The sequence below is a fragment of the Macrobrachium rosenbergii genome, chromosome 28 (genome assembly GCF_040412425.1).
Source record: "Macrobrachium rosenbergii isolate ZJJX-2024 chromosome 28, ASM4041242v1, whole genome shotgun sequence".
Classification (NCBI taxonomy): domain Eukaryota; kingdom Metazoa; phylum Arthropoda; class Malacostraca; order Decapoda; family Palaemonidae; genus Macrobrachium; species Macrobrachium rosenbergii.
Window position 1 is genome coordinate 29,620,001 of NC_089768.1, and position 21,199 is coordinate 29,641,199.

The 21,199-nt window shown below is 34.7% G+C and overlaps 2 protein-coding genes across 4 annotated transcripts in view; one reads left to right on the forward strand and one right to left on the reverse strand.

Annotated features, from left to right (window-relative positions):
- Positions 1 to 21,199, forward strand: part of LOC136854173 (deoxynucleoside kinase-like) — a 312,604-nt gene that overhangs the window by 144,666 nt on the left and 146,739 nt on the right. The window lies entirely within an intron of this gene.
- The window catches only part of LOC136854171 (uncharacterized), a 94,891-nt gene that overhangs the window by 72,716 nt on the left and 976 nt on the right, over positions 1 to 21,199 (reverse strand). The gene's annotated exons all lie outside the window — the stretch shown is intronic.

Genomic DNA, 21,199 nt, shown 5'->3' on the forward strand with positions numbered 1-21,199 from the left:
CTTTGCACTCAAACTTGCAGTCTGCTGTCTCAGTTAACTTCATTGAAAAACCACTTCATAACTTTCCTTGCTCACCCGTTCCCTCCGTCTTTTTTTTTTTATGCATTCTTTTCATTAGCCACGTTAAACGTCATCCTGTAGTCCTGTGCACGATCTTCCCTTGTTTCTTGCAGTTGTACCGTAAATAATATCCGTTTTTCATGTATTAAACTTCCTATTTCCTGATTCGCCACCCACTGTTTTCATCCTTTTTTCCGACCCCAGAAACCAACTTCTGACCTGTGACCCCATCCGCCGTCCGTCAACTTCTGTACAGAGAAACACACACGTTTGTATGTATATATATATATATATATATATATATATATATATATATATATATATATATATATATATACATACATATATACTGTATAATGTGTGTATATATGTATATATATATACTATATATATGTGTGTATATATATATATATATATATATATATATATATATATATATATATATATATATATATATATATAAGAAAATAGAAATAATGGGTCTGTGGCGCCTAGGACATACAGCTAATTCCGCTTTTATTGCCGTAGAGGATAAAAGAGAAATGTTGACAGAGAAATTAGCCACCATTAATTAAAAGGCTTAAAGAGTAATTAACTGTCGATCCAGCATAAACACCGGAATTACCTGGAAAGGTATTTTGGGCTGAACAAAGCGAGTTGCTCGTTTCCATGGCAAATGAAAGCGAGAGAATATAGCCTCCCGTAAAGGGTGTTGACATTTTGCGCCTGCGGGATGCGCCAACCGACAACCAGGAACAAAAGGCTCAAAAGATGCAATTTTCTTCCCTTTGGAATGACAAAAAAAAAAAAAAAAAAAAAAAAAAAAAAAAGTGAAAAGAAAAAAAAAAGATCCATCAGACCGCGGGGACGTGCGATGAAATTAATTTTTGCGCCATACACCAATAAGGGAGGACACCGTTCTTGTGATGAAGATAAAAACGATTTTGTTTATCAAGTTAGTGTGATAAAGTGTTGACCTGTCTGTGTCACAGCAACACACAGAGGTATGTGTATGTGTGTGTGTGTGTGTATGTATGAGATAGACAGACAGGGAGACAGATTTCCATTGTGTACCGTAACATTTTGGCAAACTGAAGACGAGGTATTTACCTCACAATGCCTCATAATAATTTCATGTGTTTTCCTACCTTTGAAACTATAATATTCATTAAACACACTGAAATCAGTTGATCTTGCATTTCTGTAACTGCTGAAATAATTTTTGACCATTTGAATAAATTTATAAAATTCATAAACGAACGTAATGAACTTCATAAAATTCATAAACGAACGTAATGAACCTCATAAAATTCATAAACGAACGTAATGAACCTTCATAAAATTCATTCACGAACGTAATGGGATTCATAAAATTCATTCACGAACGTAATGAAATTCATAAATTTCAAACACGAACGTAATGAAATTCATAAAATTCATAAACGAACGTAATGAAATTCATAAAAGTCATACACGAACGTAATAAAATTCATGAAATTCATAAACGAACGTTACTCTGACCTTTCCGGTACGGTTTTTATAGTATCGAATACATTTTTTTTTACACAGCAATCTAGTACGGAACATCCTGGAACAAAAAGAAAAGATCAGTGCTGCACCCTTTTGACGGAACTCGTTTCTGACATTTATTCGAAAACGAAAACACAAGGCCAGAAAAGAACGAGTCTAGAAGAGATTGGATTTCTTTTGGGTCCCCGTCTAATCTCTCTTCCATTTCATCTTGAAGGAACATTAGGCATCCCCCGATGCCATCTGTACATGTCGGGATGGAAGGACGAGATCTCAAGGCCACACTATAATAAAATAAAAACAGTACCGCTCCCACAAAATGAATATCACCCCAGGTCAGTTAACTTTGAATAAAGGTAGTTTTTTCTGTTAAAAATAAAGCAAAAAAGAAAGGTCATTCGCTTTTAAAAGGTGAAAGGTTACAGAATTCTTCACAAAAAAGAAAGAGACTATATCACGCTTCGTTAATTGACTTCGGGTAATTGAAGAGTGTTTTAATAAAAGTAATCCCATTCTAATTATAAAAGAAATATGCCGGAAAATTAATAAATATAAGTCACTCAATGTTTCAGAACTGTTTTAGAATAGAGAAAGAGAAATGTGAGAATTGGATTTTATAAGGTACTTTGAAATTCCAGCATTGCGCTGTAACAATGATTCTCTTCTTTCAAAACTGACCATTTTAAAATCCAAGTAGATATCACATCACAATAATCCTTGTTCGAGGTAAGAATGATTTGGAGCACTACAGTTTTTAAAGGTTTTAGATGGGTCATAAGTAAATGATGGTTATTCATCATCCCACTACAGCTTTCCTTCTTCTGTACAGGCCGCCTGTAATTGGTCAGCTGGAAAGTGAGTCTGTGTAAACGCTTTCGTTCAGCTCCGCACATTAACATATATGAATACGAGAAGCAACGTGCTTCAAATATATATATCTCACTCTATAAAAATATGCTCGGAACAATCAAACACAGAGTAGTTGAACGTGTGGCAAGATATTCTGTAGTATCTACTATTTCTGTATTGGATACGTCACATACCACAGTGGCAGGAAAATAAAGGAAATATATTGAATTTTGTCATAATCAGTGACAGAGAATAACTCGCTTCTAGGCAGCCACCTGTTTATTCTGATTTGCACAAACAAGAACGGGATCAATAATATCACAGTGTAAAAGTGATTAAACGAACATCTACAAAACAGAGGACGATTCTCTCTTCACGCAGGTAATTACGCCTAATTAGGTATAATTTGGCGGCATCTATTTTAGCTCGGCATTTTTGGCCTATCGCTCTAGGGTTCCAATTCCAGGTGAAACCATTATGGGCAATTTGCACCCCCTATTTCTATTTCCGTTTTGCTCTTTTTTTGTATATAACTACTCTGTATAAATCTATGAATTTTCGGAGGAAAATCATAATTTCCATTGGTTTCTTGTCTAATCTCATTTTTCACGTTCTGCAAACTCTGGGCCAATTTTACTCTTGTAAATGGTATGTCCAAATGAAAAAGCGAAGTATTGTAGTTATAAGAACACAATTGCAGGTTTTTTTCTTATTGCTAATATTAGAATACTTATAGCATAAAATATGACAGCAGGGACGTTACACTTCGTCGTTACTCTGGGAACTATAGATTGTCATTGTTAAGCACTGAAAGAAAGAAAGGATATTAATTAGCAAACGTCCACAAAACACAATATCCATATGTGAAAAAACCTCCGTAGGGGGTTAGTGCCTTCAGTGCACCTCTCGCTGTGCGCTGTAGGCATTAGTTAAGGTTCTTTGCAGCGTCCGCTCGGCCCCTAGCTGCAACCCATTTCATTTCTTTTATTGTGCTCCCATTCATATTCTCTTTCTTCCGTCTTCCTCTCCACCCTCTCTTAGTAATTTTTTCATAGTGCAACTGCGAGGTTTTCTTCCCCTTACACCTTTAAAACCCTTTTACTCTCAATTTCTCTTTCAGCGTTGAATGACCTCACAGCTCGAAGTGCTTGGCCTTTGGCCTAAATTTTGTATATCCATTCGATTCTATATGTGAAAAATATGAAAGGCAAAAGATCGAATAACGCATAGACATCGTATAAAACAAAATAAAACGAACACAATTATGCAGGCCATTTACCCAAGTGCAGTGAAGGACAGAAAAAGTTTCGGATAATGTTACAGGCCCACTTAAACTCAGTAGCATCAGTGCGAATAACGCCGCCAGCAAAGGAACGTTACACCTCTGATACTGGCCATTTTGTGAACGCAGCATCTCAAACGTTTTTGGAAGATACAAAACGAGGACCACCTGCTCTTCCTTGCGGCCTGAACTCGGCTGGTGCTAGTTGAAGCTTTTTGTTGAATTAAATGTCTTCGAAAGTGGCCAAATAGGTAGGTCTTCTGGTTGTGGTCTAATTTATAAATGTGTAAAGAACATTAAAAGGAACAGGACCATTCCAACAAAATATATCTCCAAGGTCAGTTGGTTTTGAATAAGATATGAACGATACAATATTCCATTGCAATTTAACTCTAGTTCGTGAGACCTTCTCAAAAAATGTGTCTACAAACTTCTCCCAAATAGTGCTCCAGAGCTGTTAAAAGAAACAGAGCGAAAATGTTGAGACGATAAGGAAGGAAAGAGAGGCCGAACGCAGGACATGTTTGACGTTAATCCTCGAATCGGATTTCGTGAGCGAATTTGGAATGCCAGGGCTCTCAGACGGGACATCCATCTGTACAAAAATACAATAAATTACAAAAACCAATTGTAGACAAAAGCAAGATTTTACAAAACAAATTAATATGCGTATCAATGCGACAATGAAATTCTGTGCAGTAAATTTAATAATACCAGCGGCACATACATGCCATTTTGAAACCTACAAAAAAACTGAAATTCAGTAATGTGCTTATTAATTATTTAAGGCTTCTGCAAGAAACCGGAGGTTCCAAATTAACGTTCTGGCCCAGTGCATTTTCCTGTCTGTTTCTAACTCAGTTTAGGTTTAATGTTAATTCAGCATTAATGAGATTTGTCATAACATTTTATATGACTATGACAGATAATAAGCTAAAGATATTCTTTTTTCTGAAATTAAGCATGTTATTCTTCTATCGTGTACTTCATCTACCATAAACATAGGAAACATTTCATCAGTTGATCTTTTTTTCCATTATCCCAAGCTCTCTTCGAGACACCTGTCTTCCTGATGGAATTAAGAACCACGCCAGGAATGACATTAGAAATGATAAATAACAAAGTAATGTCACAAAACTAGCAGCTAGAAAACGGATGACGATCCCTTCCACACGGAGGCAATTACGGCTAATTAGACGTAATTTGCCGTCATCTATTTCAGCTGAGCAATTTTGGCCTTTCGCTCTAGGATACCAATTTCAGGAGAACATTTCAAGACCCTTTATCCCACTTTTGTAGCCCATCTCTCTGTCTCTCTCTCTTACTCCTTCTGTTGGTTCTGTGTCCTAAAAAAAAAAAACTTTTCCTCGCTGTTCACTACATTATTTTCCAACGTGACCTAATTTTTTTTTCACAAACTTAATTTCCTCATAAAATTTCACGACACCTTTTGCTCTCTGCTTCTCCTTAGTTTTCTCTGGTTTACTTTCTTTGTTCATATCTTTATATGCTTTTCTTTTTAACATTATTATGTTAGTCACGAATAATTTCTTACTACCTTTATCTGCTTGTTTCGTCATTAGACTTTTCCCTTTTCATTTAATTCTTAAATGAATAATTTTTTGAAAACTTATCTCTTACATGATTTAACAAACAGACGGCCTTCACTCTTTGTAATTTTACAAAGCTTTTCTTCCCTTAATTTCCCTTAAAAAAACTTCCTTTTGCAATCTTATACTTCATCACAATTAAATTACGCCTCCGTAAATCTGCATTCTCTTTCCTTTCTGTTGTTCTTTTTTTCTTTCTCTGGGGACAGGGAAGTTCTAGCAATTTCATCCTCCTCCTCCTTTTATTTACAGTTTTTGAGAGATTGCATTTGAGTCCTTCAGAGTTCGCATATATCACATCTGAGGACGCTATTTATAGTCTCCTTCCAAAAAATATCGTTGGATTCGCGGACGTATATTTTTATTATGTTTATGTTGAATAATTATTGCATACATACAGCAGCTTCTATATAAATATTAAAACGTACTAATGTATATATATATATATATATATATATATATATATATATATATATATATATATATATATATATATATATATTGTAAATTGACGAGATTGGTTGATCTGCAAGTTCTTACCTTGGCACTGACATATCTAACTGGGGATCAACCAGTACGTACAAGAATTAATTGAAGTAGAACTATAATGCAAGTAATGGAAGGACTCAGGAGACGAATTCCGGGTCTAAAGTAATTAACTGTATTTGCATTAATCAGAAGAATCAATTACAAAGAGCCATATACGCTGGGCTCTTGGCATCTTTCAAGCTAAATTATAGAATTGAAATGAGTAAGAGCGTTGCTCAATAAAGAATCAAATATGATGAATAACTGTATGAATAGCTTGATTGATGGACGTAGGGGCACAGTGGAGGCAGATGGTTCTACAGCGGTACACACGCCCTTTCTGCAATGTTTAGAGAAAGGAACACAATCACTGATTAAGCCAGAGCACTGACTAATCTCACAAAGGGAAATGCTGAAGGCATAAGGAGTTGAAGTCAGCTTGTGATCAGGTAAATTCCTCTTTGAGACTGATAACTGATTACCGACAATGATTTGGGCCCAAGTGTAGCGCAAGGGGAAAAGGAAACCTTAGTTCCTTAAGCAAAGATCTGTGGTTGCAGCGTCAGTGAATTCTCGTACGAGTGGGACATCTACACATGGCACTTTAAGGTAGCACTTGGATGGTAGGTTGTCGGCCGGACATAGAGAGGTGAGCAGTCGCTCGGTGACAAGGTATCGCACAGTGGCGTGCCACTGGGTCAGTGGTCGGCCTTATATGACCTCTGGTTCGTGGTTCGTGCCTGTTTTGTCGCCCTGGGCAGTTCAGGTGTACTGTCTGTCGAGGGCGATTCCGTTTCAGGCAATTCACGTGGTCGCCCGGGAAAGAAGTCTTTCGGCCAGTAAAGTCATAAAAATAGCTTAAGGTAGGCGCTTTGGAGAGGCTTAGCGAGTGAAAGTACCGACCCTGACGAATTTAAGTGTCAAATTTTAATTAACAGGGATCCTCCTAAGTTGTGTCTCCCTGTCTCGATGTGTTGTTTTCGTAAAAGTTAGCATATATATATATATATATATATATATATATATATATATATATATATATATATATATATATATATATATATATATATATATATATATATAATATATATATATAATCATACAAAAATATATTGGTATACATATATACCATATATATATATATATATATGCCTTATATATATATACATATATATATATATATATATAAATATATATATATATATATATATATATATATATATATATATATATATATATATATATATATATATATATATATATATATATATATATACAGTACATACATACATATATACAACTATACAAATGCAAAGAAAGTTCCAGTGAGAAAACGGAAGTGAAGCTTTGTTATAAAAGACAAAGTGTAAAAGACAAAGAAAAATATGAATGGAGACCCCTTTTAACCCCCTTGCAGCGTTTCATCTATTGTAACTCAAATACCAGAAGAAATATGGAGAGAGAGAGAGAGAGAGAGAGAGAGAGAGATCACCACGATATACTTTCGAGACAGCTGAAATGAGGATTTCAGCACATATATTAAGGGGTTTAACTTTACTTTAAGACCAAATTCAACAAAATTTGAAATGAACGGTTTTAAATCTTAAACCTCTCATGGCCTCACACCGACTTAACCATGGTATATTCTTAAAAATGTTTATCCATATGATATATGCAACGTGTACGTCACAAATTAGCAAAAAAAAAAACAGTTATAATGTAGATTTTGGCTGATGCCTTAAAAATAACAAAAATTGGCATTCAAACATGAGGAGTCATTTTTAGTTTTGTTTTATGTGTAATTAGTTGCTTTTTAAGTTTACTCTGAATAATTAGGTTCATGAGTAAAGGATTCTACTTGCAGAATATCCATTAGATAATTTTTTTTAAAGATGATTCATTATCACTGGGTATCATTCAAACCATGCATCCCGGTAGCATATGTAACTTATGAGAAGGTAGAGGAAGCGGTAACATCATGCAAACGCATAAATTAGAGGAAAATCTAAGTTTGCCTTATCAGTTCGCTCATTGTATTGCTATGCCGGAACTTCGTCTGCAAGTTAGTACTGAAGAGGTCGTTCTTAATTGACATTTAATTATTATGATGTCGTAGGTCATAAACTACTGAAAGGACATGCCACGAGTATATCAACTTTAGTTTGTACTTCATTTGCTCTCACTACTGCGAAGTGAATATTGACCCGGATTACTACACGTTTTATCGTAACTCATGCTTTGTACATTTATTTACGTTACCTGTTGTTGCTACATTGTAATTCCAGTTATTAGTCATGCAACATCTGTAATTTATGTATTTAATTCAGTGTTGACGAGCGTAATGATGATGGTCACGTGAGGTGTCCAGAGAATAGGTATCTTTCTAATTAATCATTCATGATATTGCAGGGTTAACGAGTATCTTATCAAGCTGTAGTTTAAAGGCAACGATGCAAGACAAAGGCACACAGCTTTTCTTAGTCGGACAATATTCCCTAGGGGATAATTCTCACTCCAAGTGAGGTAATTGCAAGCGCAAGACATTTCTTATTCAAGTGCATTCCCAGGAAGATAAGTTGCAAGACATTTCTTAGTGGAAATGCTCTTCCAGAGGTGTGACTTGAAAGACGTTTTTAGGCAAAATGCATTCCCATAGAGATAATGTGCAAGGCATTGTTTAGTCGAAATTCCGTTCCGGAGATATAACTTGAAAAGACATTTTTAGGCAAAACGCATTCCCAGAGAGATTATTTGCAAGGTATTTCTAAGTCGAACTTTATTCTTTCAGGGATAATTTGAAAGAAATTTCTAGTCAAAACGCACTCCCAAAGAAGATGATTCGTAAGACATTTCTCAGTTTAATTGCAGTCCCAGAAAAATGTAGTTTGCAAAGAATTTCTTCGTCGAAACTAATTCCCAGAGAGGTAGTAATTGCGTTACTTTGTCTTCCAATCTGAGGATAAATTTGAAGTCTGAAAAATCTCAAATGAGTAAAGATAACTGGAGATCGAATGATAAGGTTGGGAACCTAATCATAAACGTTCACAAAAAGCAAAAATAAAAAAAAAATTCTTTTGGTGTATTGACCAAAATCATTACGATAGAAAATATTTTTTATATACTTAAGCTTAAAAGATTAATTCATTTATCCACGCTCATTTATAGATACACGTGTTTGCGCGTTTAATTAAATCCAAAGAAATACACAAACGCGCGCGCATTATTATTCCAAACAAAGGTTCGCTATAATTGATACCTCAGTGGAATTAACGAGATATTAATTTTCATCGTGAAATATGCAGCCAGAAATATCGCTGTTTAAACTTATTCTTTATCTTTGGTTTAAATACCCCGCCAGGAATAACATCTCAGTTGACACATTTAGTTGTCCTATGCTGTTGGTGACTATATAACCAATACACTTAAAACTGAAGCTTTTCTACATAAGTATATCTTAGTTTAACCAGACCACTGAGCTGATGAACAGCTCTCCTAGGGCTGGCCCGAAGGATTAGATTTATTTTACGTGGCTAAGAACCAACTGGTTACCTAGCCTTCCACACGTTTCTCTTCGGTTTTCTTCACTTGAAGGTACAATTAAGCAACATTACTCCTTTTTTACCATTTATCCATTTCTAAAGTATTCATCCATCATTCCATTTTACTTAAATTTTACTTCTTTCCCGTGGTCCATATTTTGTTTTTATCGTACATATATATGTTTAATAATAATTAATAATAATAATAATAATAATAATAATAATAATAATAATAATAATGGTGAAGAAAACCACAGTGGTGTAAATATAAATTTATATTAGAAGTGTATATACAAAACGAGAACTTTCGAAAACCTGCTCGATTCTCCTTCTCAAGGAGACTCGAGCAGGTTCTCGAAAGCTCTCTTTATTTATATACAGTATATATGTATATATATATATATATATATATATATATATATATATATATATATGAATATATATATATATGTATATATATATATATATATATATATATATATATATATATATATATATATATATATATATATATATTTATATATTTCTAATATATTGACATTTGCACCGTTATGGATTTCTTCAGTTTTAGTGGCTAATGTTATTAACAGACTTTTTGAATAATAATAATAATAATAATAATAATAATAATAATAATACGTATGAAAGCAATATCAAAGTGTTTTCCTACGAGCTTACGAATCATGCCATGACGTGTATCTTCGGGATTTACTCACTAAGTCCCGGTCAAGTCAAGGAGATTGTGGTGTTTATGCACCGTTAAAATAAATAGATAACAAAGTGTCCATATAAAATATACCAGATTTTATTTTCACTCAGCATCAAACGCAAGGGAACACTTTTGCTGACGTTGTTTTGTATTGGTGCAGAGAAGAAATAAGCCTTTACTCTACAATACTTGTCACGTTTTGGTGGTGTTTGTAAGTGTGTGCGTGTGTGTGTGTGTATATATATATACACACACACACATATATATGTGTGTGTGTGTGGTTCTTTGTATGAATATACGCATAGATATATGTGTATTTATGTATTTATTTATCTATGTATACGCATTATAGATATATATAATGTGTATGTTTAGATAAATAAATACATACATACATACATACATACATACATACATATATACATATATCTATTATTTCCAAGATTTAACTGGAGATAGTCAGTATTAGAAACGATTAAACAATCGTTATTTCAAGGCTTTAGAAATAATTGTTTCTGGAATACATATTAGCTTCAAGATAATCAGCCCAGGAAATCATTTTAAAAAGAAGTTCTACTGTGATGTGTCACATAGATACTCCCAGTAACTGACGTGCTGCCTACTCTGAGCAGTCAATGGCATTTTTTTGTCTCACGTATTGACCCTCAGTGGCTACCCTTCATTAATACCAGATGATTTAACAGGGCATCACCTTCGAATGTCTGAGATTCCCCCTACAATACTTCATCATTATTTCAAGGTGGTCTGTGGCCTCTTTCTGAGTCAGGTTCTGGTGTACTCTATTTCGCCCAGAGTTATTCGTTCAAGGATCCGGGGGAGGTCTTGCTTTTTCATTTGCTTTTTCTCCGTATGTAGGGGTCCAGAGGGCATTGCCCTTGCTATCTTCACAGGTATTATAGGATGAGGTTGTTAGCCTCATGCCTTTCCTCATCCTGGCTGCGGCACAAGCCAACCGGACCTGGGTCGTTTCACTAATGAGGCAAGTCATAATCTCTACACTACGAGGCCACAACACTATACATATGTTTTATATATATATATATATATATATATATATATATATATATATATATATATATATATATATATATATATATATATACTATGTATATATATATATATATATACTGTATATATATAATATATATATATATATATTGTAATAATAACCGGTCGAATATGGAATCATTTCACAACACTAGGACCAGTACTTCGATGATGGGTCTCTCTCTCTCTCTCTCTCTCTCTCTCTCTCTCTCTCTCTCTCTCTCTCTCTCTCTCTCTCTCTCAGTTTCAGAACTCTTCATTGGAAAGCTTCCCAATCGCTATTCCTTCTAACGTAAGCACTGAGGAGGAACACCATCTTCGTTTTAATCTTTTACAAATGATACAAAATATATATATGATTGTGGATTTTTATTATACAGCTTTTCACGACATTGTGAATTCTTGGTAAACAGTGATAGTAGTAATAATAAGAAAATTAATCAACAATTCTTTCTTGTCATACTGAGCTTGTTCTAGCTCACCTTGCCCTTCTCAGTTTCTTGATAATAATGCAGGAGACAAATATGACCCGACTTGTGAAGTTTTGAGGTGCATTACGGTCGCATAACAATGAAAAATTCTTTAGCTTGCGAGGACTCTTACCCCCTTCGTCAGGAGCCCTTGAAACCGAGAGAATTTGTATTGTTACACTAAAATACTACAAAAATGATGCAAGATGTGTCTTTTTGTCTTCTGTATGTGTCAGAACGTAGTTTGTTTATGTAATAATAATAATAATGATAATAAAAATAATAATACTGATAATACTAATAATAATAATAAAATATATTCTACATATCCAATACGAGCGTATGCTACAATTCCAGTTAACCCAAATAGAATTCAGAATTGCCTGCAAATCCAACTTTGACTTCACGTATTAAACCGATATTTTTTTTTTTGTCACATTAAGCAATGCGTCAGGCCCGACTCCAATTAACCACGCAATCTAACATATGAATGGACCATGAGACGAACATACATAAGGTCATTCAAGGTCTCTAATTACAAACATGAATTTTTCGAACTCCGGCTCTGTGCATCGTATTATGGGAAGTAAATTTACGGCTTTAAAAGGTCATTCAACTTCTAATTACAAACACATTTTTAGAACTCTGGTTCTGAACATTGTATTATGAGAAATAAAGTTACGGGGGTAACCCTTTATAATGATTCTAATTTGCACACACATACACATATATATATAATGTATATAAATATATATGTGTGCGTGTAACTATCTATCTATGTATATGTATATGTATATATATATATATATATATAATATATATATATACGAGCATATACAGTATATATATGTATATATGTCTGTGTGTGTATATATATTATTTTTAAATATATTATTCTCCTCCTTTGATCGTTAAGTCTATATTCTGTCTTAACGTATTTCAATGCAATCATGTTTCACGCGGGTTTTACTTATTTCGTTATCTTCGTTACTGCTTTGTCCTTGCCATCGTTAGTCACATATTCTCTTTTCTTTGATTTTCGCGTTGTTGCTTTCATTATGATTTTTTTTATGTATTTTCAGGGCTACTGCACTTATCGTTGGTTTTTTCTGTTTGTGGATAGTGTTAAATTCATTAGTTTTTCTGGTTTTTCGCCTGTCGTAAAATTATTATTATTATTATTATTATTATTATTATTATTATTATTATTATTTTATGTATTTATTCATCTATCTATTTATTTATTTATTCATTTCAACAGAATTATTCTCCAAAGGAAAACCAAAAAAACTTTTTCCCGCTGTTTTGAGTCTAAAGAGGAAAATGTGGTCGTCACAATGAAATCCAACATATAGTAATATAGCCGTTGTTCGGAAGACAATACTAAGGAATTGCATATGCGAAGATTGTTGGTTTTCCCATTATGTGACAAATGAATGTGAATGGCAGGGAAGGTAACATTATTTAACATCATTATTGTATTTCGATCTCTTGCGTCTTCCCTACACACACACACACACACACACACACACACACACACACACACACACACACACACACACACAAAGCCATTTGCAGTAATTAATACCTTCTCGAGGTAATTCCCGCCTTTGAAAGATGTCTGGCGCGAGTTCAGTGAGGCTTTTTACATCACATGAAGGACAAAAGGATTACTGATATCACCTGAAATATAAAGCTTTGCCTCTTAAAGATTACTGGTACCTTTGATATTAAGACACCAATGTGGGATATTATCAACAGTAGTAATTGTCAGTGAAAAGGATTTAGTGTGTCTGTTCACAAAGAAAAATCTTTTGTCATTGGACCGTTTATAAATATATTAACAAATTTTTACTTGTTGAAGCCATGGACTGTAATTATTATTATTATACTTGTTAACGTATTCTCAGGTAATGTTTGGTACAATTCTCGCACGATAAGCATTTATATGAGCTATAGCGTGACAAACAATGAGGACTTGTTATTGTGATATGAATCTCTTTGTGACAGAAATTGCGTCCATTTTACTTTTTTCATTTTTGAAAAGTATTTTGACATTTTCGAATCAAAGCAGGGGAATGCAAATTTTTTTTTTAATATTTGGTGTTGAGTATTTGATGATAAGTGATTAAAATTTTCAAATGAAACCAACAAATTATTGAACAGGAGAAATGGTCCGTCAAGTAAAATTTATCCTTCTATTTTCTTCATGTTATATACACATTTTTAAAGGTGAACAATTTACATATATAATACTGCTCTTAGCTTACAATAGCTCCTGTTGTCATCTTCATTGTGCTCTTGCAATAAATTGTTCACCTATAGAAATGTGTAAGTAACAAGAAAAACAAATTTCACTAATGAGGATTTATTCCTATAAATAATAATAATAATAATAATAATAATAATAATAATAATAATAATAATAATAATAATAATAATAATAATAATAATAATAATAATAATAGAGAGCGAGGAACAGAAACATATCCATTAAGTTTAGGTACACGCGTGGGACTGAAAAAGCCCAAACAATAAGGAGAAAATATACAAATGCTCTATGCGAGTATGAATGTTTATTTGCAGACGCCAACCCATGACGTCACTCACCAGCTGGGCCCACACAGAGGACTTATCCTCGGTGCCTGGCGAAACATGGCAGTCTAGTTTTGTAAACACCAAGGTCCTTGGGAGATCGTCAGGCGATGACAGTTTCAACACGAGAATCTAATGTGAAGTTGTCGTTCTCCGTGTTTCACATCTAATTTATGAAATTTCTATTATCACAATATCTCTTATTCCTGAAGCTTTTTTTTATTATTTTTATTATTTTATTATAAATATTATAAATAGGAACAACACCGTATTTTTAATATTTTGTTTTATTTCCATATGAGGTTGTGATCCAGATTTTTATAAAGTGCTACCATTATATAATATATATATTTATATATATATATATATATATATATATATATATATATATATATATATATATATATATAATCTTAATTTTTCTGTGAAAATCCCGAAATCTGAAAAAGGAAAGGAATGGAAAAACACTGTCCCCTTCCATGCCAGGCTGCAACACTATGAAATTGGCATTTCCTTCATTCATTTCATATTTCGGATCTCAGTGTTTGCAAACAAAACGCTCATAGAAAAATTTGAGGAAGCAAACGTTGACAGCCTGCATGTGGCCGGAGTATTTGCATGATCTGATCTTGCTAAGGAGAACATTTATTTTGTTTTTCTAGTTTTATTTTGGCCTCGGGAATCATCAGATGTATAAGATTATATTAAAACAGAGATTAGCAGAATATTTGGGAATTACCTACCTGTATATTTTCCGTGTTAGGCGACAAGGCGAGATACGAGTAGCTGAAATCTACTTCAGCCAAACTTCGAGGTAGAAAAGCCGTGAAATATTCTATCTCGGCCGGCGGCAAAAATTATATTTTCTTTCCATTACTATTTTTTGTTAATGATCGAATATACAATAGATTCTACAGTTTGAGATAGTTGCGTTGCATATCCCCTGTTAAATTCTCCCACCGATATATTGCCATAAAATTCACAAAAATCCGTCAGTAACTTTCAGAAAAAAAGAACCATGTTGACAGACTGACAGACAGACAAACAAAGCCCCTAAATCTTCAGTTGGATCGGGATATATCTAAAGATCTAAACGGCTTTTCTTTGGACTGTAGCTCGCGGATCCATAAACCATTAATAAAGCCATTCCAAAACTTTATGAGGCACCATGTACACAGACGGACAGACAGTCATGAATGAGTATGTCTTGCTGTGAAAGGAGTTGTGGAAAACGCAAACAAATACACTCACACGCACTAGAGTGTGTGTGTGTATATATATATATATATATATATATATATATATATATATATATATATATATATATATATATATATATATGTATGTATTCATGTTTGCGTGTGTATATGTGTATTACATTGTGTACATACATAGCCTACATGTAGGCTGTGTATGTATGAATGTGTGATGCATATACCACATTTAAATTTTATAAATAAAGATACCCGCCCTATCTCCACAACAAGAGTAGTGCACAGGAAATTAGGATGCTGCCATATTTGCTAGGGCTCATAATTTATTACTGTTCTACGTTATTAGACTCTCGAACGCGGCACAAACACTACTTTGACAAACGAATCTTCTGTGAAGACAAACATTCTTTCTCGTGGTTTGTCCCTTTTAAAGTAGCAGGAGGAGGCTTATGCTCTTGTCTGAACATAAGGATGCTTATACAACTCCTCAAATTTTATAAATAAAGATTCTGTGTTGTCTCCATTTCAAGAAGAATAGGTTCACCATATTGCTAGGATTCTGCAAACATAATTGCATTTGGCTCAGTCATTTTTATGGACCTTTCTCTACCTGGGTAACTCCATAAAAATACTGCTTGCAGATAATGTCAAATGAACATTTATTTCCATTTTTTTATATACAAATTTCCTCCCACCAGTGCATCTCACGCGGCGCACTGTATGCTCTTGGTCCTGTGCAACGTTCCTTGTCCCGAAAAGCAAACATTCTGTGTTGGATTCCATTTTATTGTACCTCCGTTCATGTTGCTCATTCTTCAATCTTACTTCCCACCCTTTCATCAGTCAATTGTTTCAAGCCCTTTGTTGGCCTCGGTTGAGCTAACTGTCATTCGAAAAATACTGCCGGCTGATGAAGAGTTAAATGAACATTTATTTCCATTTTTATGATAGAAATTCATTTCTCCCTATAATGTGTGCATTCACACAATAAGCTGTAGGTCCCGTTGCTAAGTAACCAATTGGTTCTTATCCACGTAAAATAAGTCTAATCCTTCGGGTCAGCCCCTACTTTTATTGTAATCAGCTCAGTGGTCTGGTTCTTCCAAGGTATACTTGACTTTTAACAATTATTTCAACATCTATTTTCAGCGCGAATGACCTCATATGTCACAGCGCTTGGCCTTTGGCCTAGATTTTATATTCCAATTCCAATTTTATGCGTTGCAAATTTACTAACGTTAATAAAAATTATATCCTGTAGATATATTTGTCTTGAATCGATAACCCCAGCTTGGTACTAATCGAAAATATTATGTTCGAATGTTTGGCAAGAATAATTTTTCGTTTTATCTCTAAACCCCAAGGACTGCAGAAAGCGTTATGAATTATGCCGAGAAAAAAAATCGTAAACAATAGTGAGCCCATACATAAGTTATCTGGCCCAGGCGTGACACACGGAAGACAAAGGGAAAGAACTTTTTATCAGGAAGTGAAACGAAAGATTTTAGAAAAATGAGCCCATGAAGTTGGCGAAAGATACGAAGGAAGAATAAATCAGGACTCACTTTTCACCCCGTTTCTCATAAATGCTGCACGGTACAATTGGGCCTGGGATTTTTTTTTTTTTAGTTTTAGAAAACATTTCACCCGGAGAATTATTCACGAACGTCTGCATAAATATTAACCCAGTGGCGCTCTCTCTCTCTCTCTCTCTCTCTCTCTCTCTCTCTCTCTCTCTCTCTCGCAGCAGCAGCAGCAGCAGAAATACTAAGTTATGCCGCCTGACTAAAATTTTATAATTTCTGTTTGGTTGTTCTAGTGACTAATGCTTCATTACATTTGAATAGTAACTGGGGATTTATTTTCGTGATGTAACAGACTTGCGCTTTGCAATAAACATCATAGCTAACGAAACTGTAAATAGCTCTCAGATACATTTGTGAAGTTATTTCTGAAGGGTTAGTCATCTCATGAGCTACATTTAGCTGCATTACTGTGGGTGACGACTTCATAAGCATTGCCCTGAAACTTGGATATGTTTTTAAGCAATATTTTTAGGCTGCTAAGTGTTTATATATTTATTAACAGATTTGATTTGTGTTCTCTTTAATTTTCTTTTGTCACTGATATCCTAACTTGTTACTTGATAATAATAATGATAATCATTCTTTATTATAGAAGTCTGTGTGGATATATGTATTTGTTTTAGCATAGTCTACGGGTAATGAACTATACTTTTAACTATCACAAAATCTTAAACGAGAAAATGCGGAGTGGCATAAAATGCTTAATATAAGTATGAAGCAGTTGTAAATTCACTTAAAAATTATAATCGTTGATTCTTAAGGGCCAGATACGCTAGTATTAATATGCCAGCTGATTTCTATGATCTCAGGAGGGGGCGTATTATACCTTTTTCCATACCATTCGAAATAGACAGGCAAAGACCGAGAGAGAGAGAGAGAGAGAGAGAGAGAGAGAGAGAGAGAGAGAGAAACAATCTGTCATAGGACTGTGATTCAGAGTACCGTGACAATAATCATTGGGAAGGAGAAATATATCGATAAACTTCAAATATTTTTGCTGAAAAACAAACTGGAGCAATGGAAAATAGGCAATGTCAAAGATGAACCTTTAATCTTTTTTTGCTTGGTTGCATTGTTTTTTTTCGTGACATCTTATTTAAAACTTAAATCTTTTGTTCGTTCTTTGCTCTTGAGTTATATTGCTTTCAAAAAGGCCAAATGAAGCGAGCAAAAGCGTCATAGAAGACAAACAAACCGGTGATAACAAAGAGTAATTACAGGCAAACATGATTAAAGACAAACTGACTGTAAAAAAAGACATACAAAAATGGTTAAAATCGTAAACCAGTATGTATAAAGATACACGACCAGATTGGTAAGTTATAAAAATTAAACTCCAGCTACGAATAAGATTAAAGTCTAAAACGATGGAGGAAAGAAGGAAATCAAAACAGTAGATGATAATAAACATCCAGCGAATTGTTCCTTCCCACGTATCGGCCCTTTAGAAAATATTAACAAGAGTCCGACGTTGCATTTTTTTAATTCGATACAAAGCGCAGTGAAACCAGATTGACCACATCATTTCATGAACAGCCAAGACAATCTTCAAGTAGAGTTAAAAGTCAGAGTTAGTCCCGTTCCACCGAGTGGCATTCGGGAAATGTTATGTAGAGAGACGGGGGCACTATAAGGGCCTGATGTTGGAGTAGGTTGCCTGGCTAATGTCTTCCCCACCCTCATCCCCCTTGACTCCCAATTAGGCACTGATACCCATTTACGGATGAGTGCTCCTGATGATGAGCTTGCAAGGGTTATTCGAAGTCCAGACCTTGCGAATACCAACTCGGCCCTCTGCCGCTTCTGAGTAATCCACGATGATAAAGCATCGTCAAACAAACAAACGAGACCCGTCTAATGTCGACAGAACCAGCCCAGTATTTTTAGGAAATGGTAATGACAAACCGCACTCCTTTCTTCCATTGTTTTCAGAACAAGAAAATTATTTATCCTCCAACTTGCAGCAGAACAGGAAATACGGATGAATAAAATGTCAGAGGGGGAAGAAATTGAATAAATTAATAATACAGATAATTTATATGCATAAAAACGAAAGGGAGTTACTGGAATATTAATGAAAATAGCCCGATATAGGAAAATTGAAATGATATCATTCTAAGGAACGTGAAAAATAAAGTGAACGTATTTTAAAGAAATGATAATGATAAAGAGGGGGAGGATTTGTGTAATGAAATAACAACGTAACTTGCAAAAAGAGGGAAATATGTCCGTCTTGCACGAAATGGTTTTTTTTTTTTTAATAATCATATCCCGTCAGAGAAGGAAATAGAAAAAAAAGGCCACTCATATTGCTGACCTACAAAGTGAAAACGGGAAATTCCTCTTTCTTGAGAAATAAGGTTTCGTAAAAAGAGGGAATGCAATTGAAAAACGACTTGAAAATATTCCTCTCCTGGAGGGGAAAAGTGGAATGGGAGGAAATTTGACATCCGAGTCCCAGCTTCCATGGCAGAAAAGGAAGAGGAAAACAACCTTTGCCGGGAGATGAGAAGGAAAATGGGACGAGACAGTGGAAGAATGGAATTATGTAATCGCGCTTTCTTTGCTTAAAAAGAAAAGGGAAAAATCATTGCGAAAGAGATGAAGCCGTGACATGAAGCTTCCATTTAAACGTAGATATAGAGATGCGTGAAATTACTCGATCTAATTCTGAAAATTGTAAGAAAAAATAGAATATGTATTACCACCAAGAAAGAAAGAAAAAGGCAATTTGACGTCCGCCCAGTCCACAAAAAGGGTTGGTGAAGGATCACGAGAGATAAGTCTTTTCCTTGTCCGAATATCACAGAACTGAAGAAGACTCGCATATGAAACTTGCAATCCTTTGAAAGAAAAAGAAAAGATTAAAGCTTTTTCTTTGATAGCGGAGCCCCCAAAAATAGTCTCCCGAATCTTCGTCTTTTGACAACTTAAGCAAAGCACAATCCTGAAATATAAGAAAGGGGTAGAAAGTCATACAGTATTTCCAAAAGCAAGAGAAAATACCATAAATATCACCTTATGAGATAGAAGGGAAGCAAGTGAAATATGAATTTCCCCAAGGAAAGAACAGGAAATAGTAACACCAAGTCCAAAGCACATGATACACAACAACAGCAACCAGACGCGATTTTCCTTCAGGCAAAACACGGGGGTCTGAATTAATCATGTCCTGGAGGAAACGTAAATGGACACGAAATGTCCTTTTTGTATCTTGACTTGATTTTCCGTTTATTTTTTTATTTTTTTTGCTTTATTTTTCTCTTTTATTTTTTCTTGACACTTCCGTGAGGACTCGACAGTTCTTTGTGGAAAATTTATGTATTAACAAATTTGCCATATTAAAATAGACAAGGGAAGCGAAAATTCATAGAATGAAATAGTCATTGAACAATTGTAAATAGTGGTCGGACACCATAACCCCGTCACAGAGGAAGAGAGAAAACGAGGACGAATTATCCAAATAGCACAAAAATAGAAGCTGTCAGCGCTATCCTTCCCCGAGAGAGAGAGAGAGAGAGAGAGAGAAGAATCCCAAGAAAAATAAAATAAATGAAATAGTACATCAGTGCTGAAGTAAAAATAAGATTAAGGCAACGTATCATCAAATTTAAAAGTTATTGGAAAAATATGAAAGCAAAGCAAAATCTAATATCTCAGGACTAATGGGAAAATTTAAAGTCAAAAGTCCAGGAACGGAACGACCCAAAAGAAATGGGGGGAATAACGTCCTCGCATCCTTCTCCGTCAGGGAAGGGTATAAGTACATGCTAATTTCCGCTTGCAGCGCTAAATATAGCAGCCTTGTTGTTGTGGGGGTTGGGGAGTTACCTCTCTCTTTTGTCAATACCACGCGTAGCCTCTTCGAGGTCTCCCCAAAAACTCTTGTCACTCCCCCAACCTCCTCCTTCCCCCGCCCCTCAACTTGCCTTTCCTTAGCCCATATTAACTTTTTAAATGCGGCCCACTCTGGACGCATAACGATTTTTCCGTGGGTGAAATGGCATCGCTTGGCGAAGCAGAGAAGGAATGAGATGCTGTCGAGAGATGGAGAAGATACGTGAGGCTAGGGGATGGAAATAATCATGGAGTTTCTGGTAAGATTTTGGAATATGGATTTACAATAATTTGGAAGCGTCGTAGGGCAAAAAAATAATTT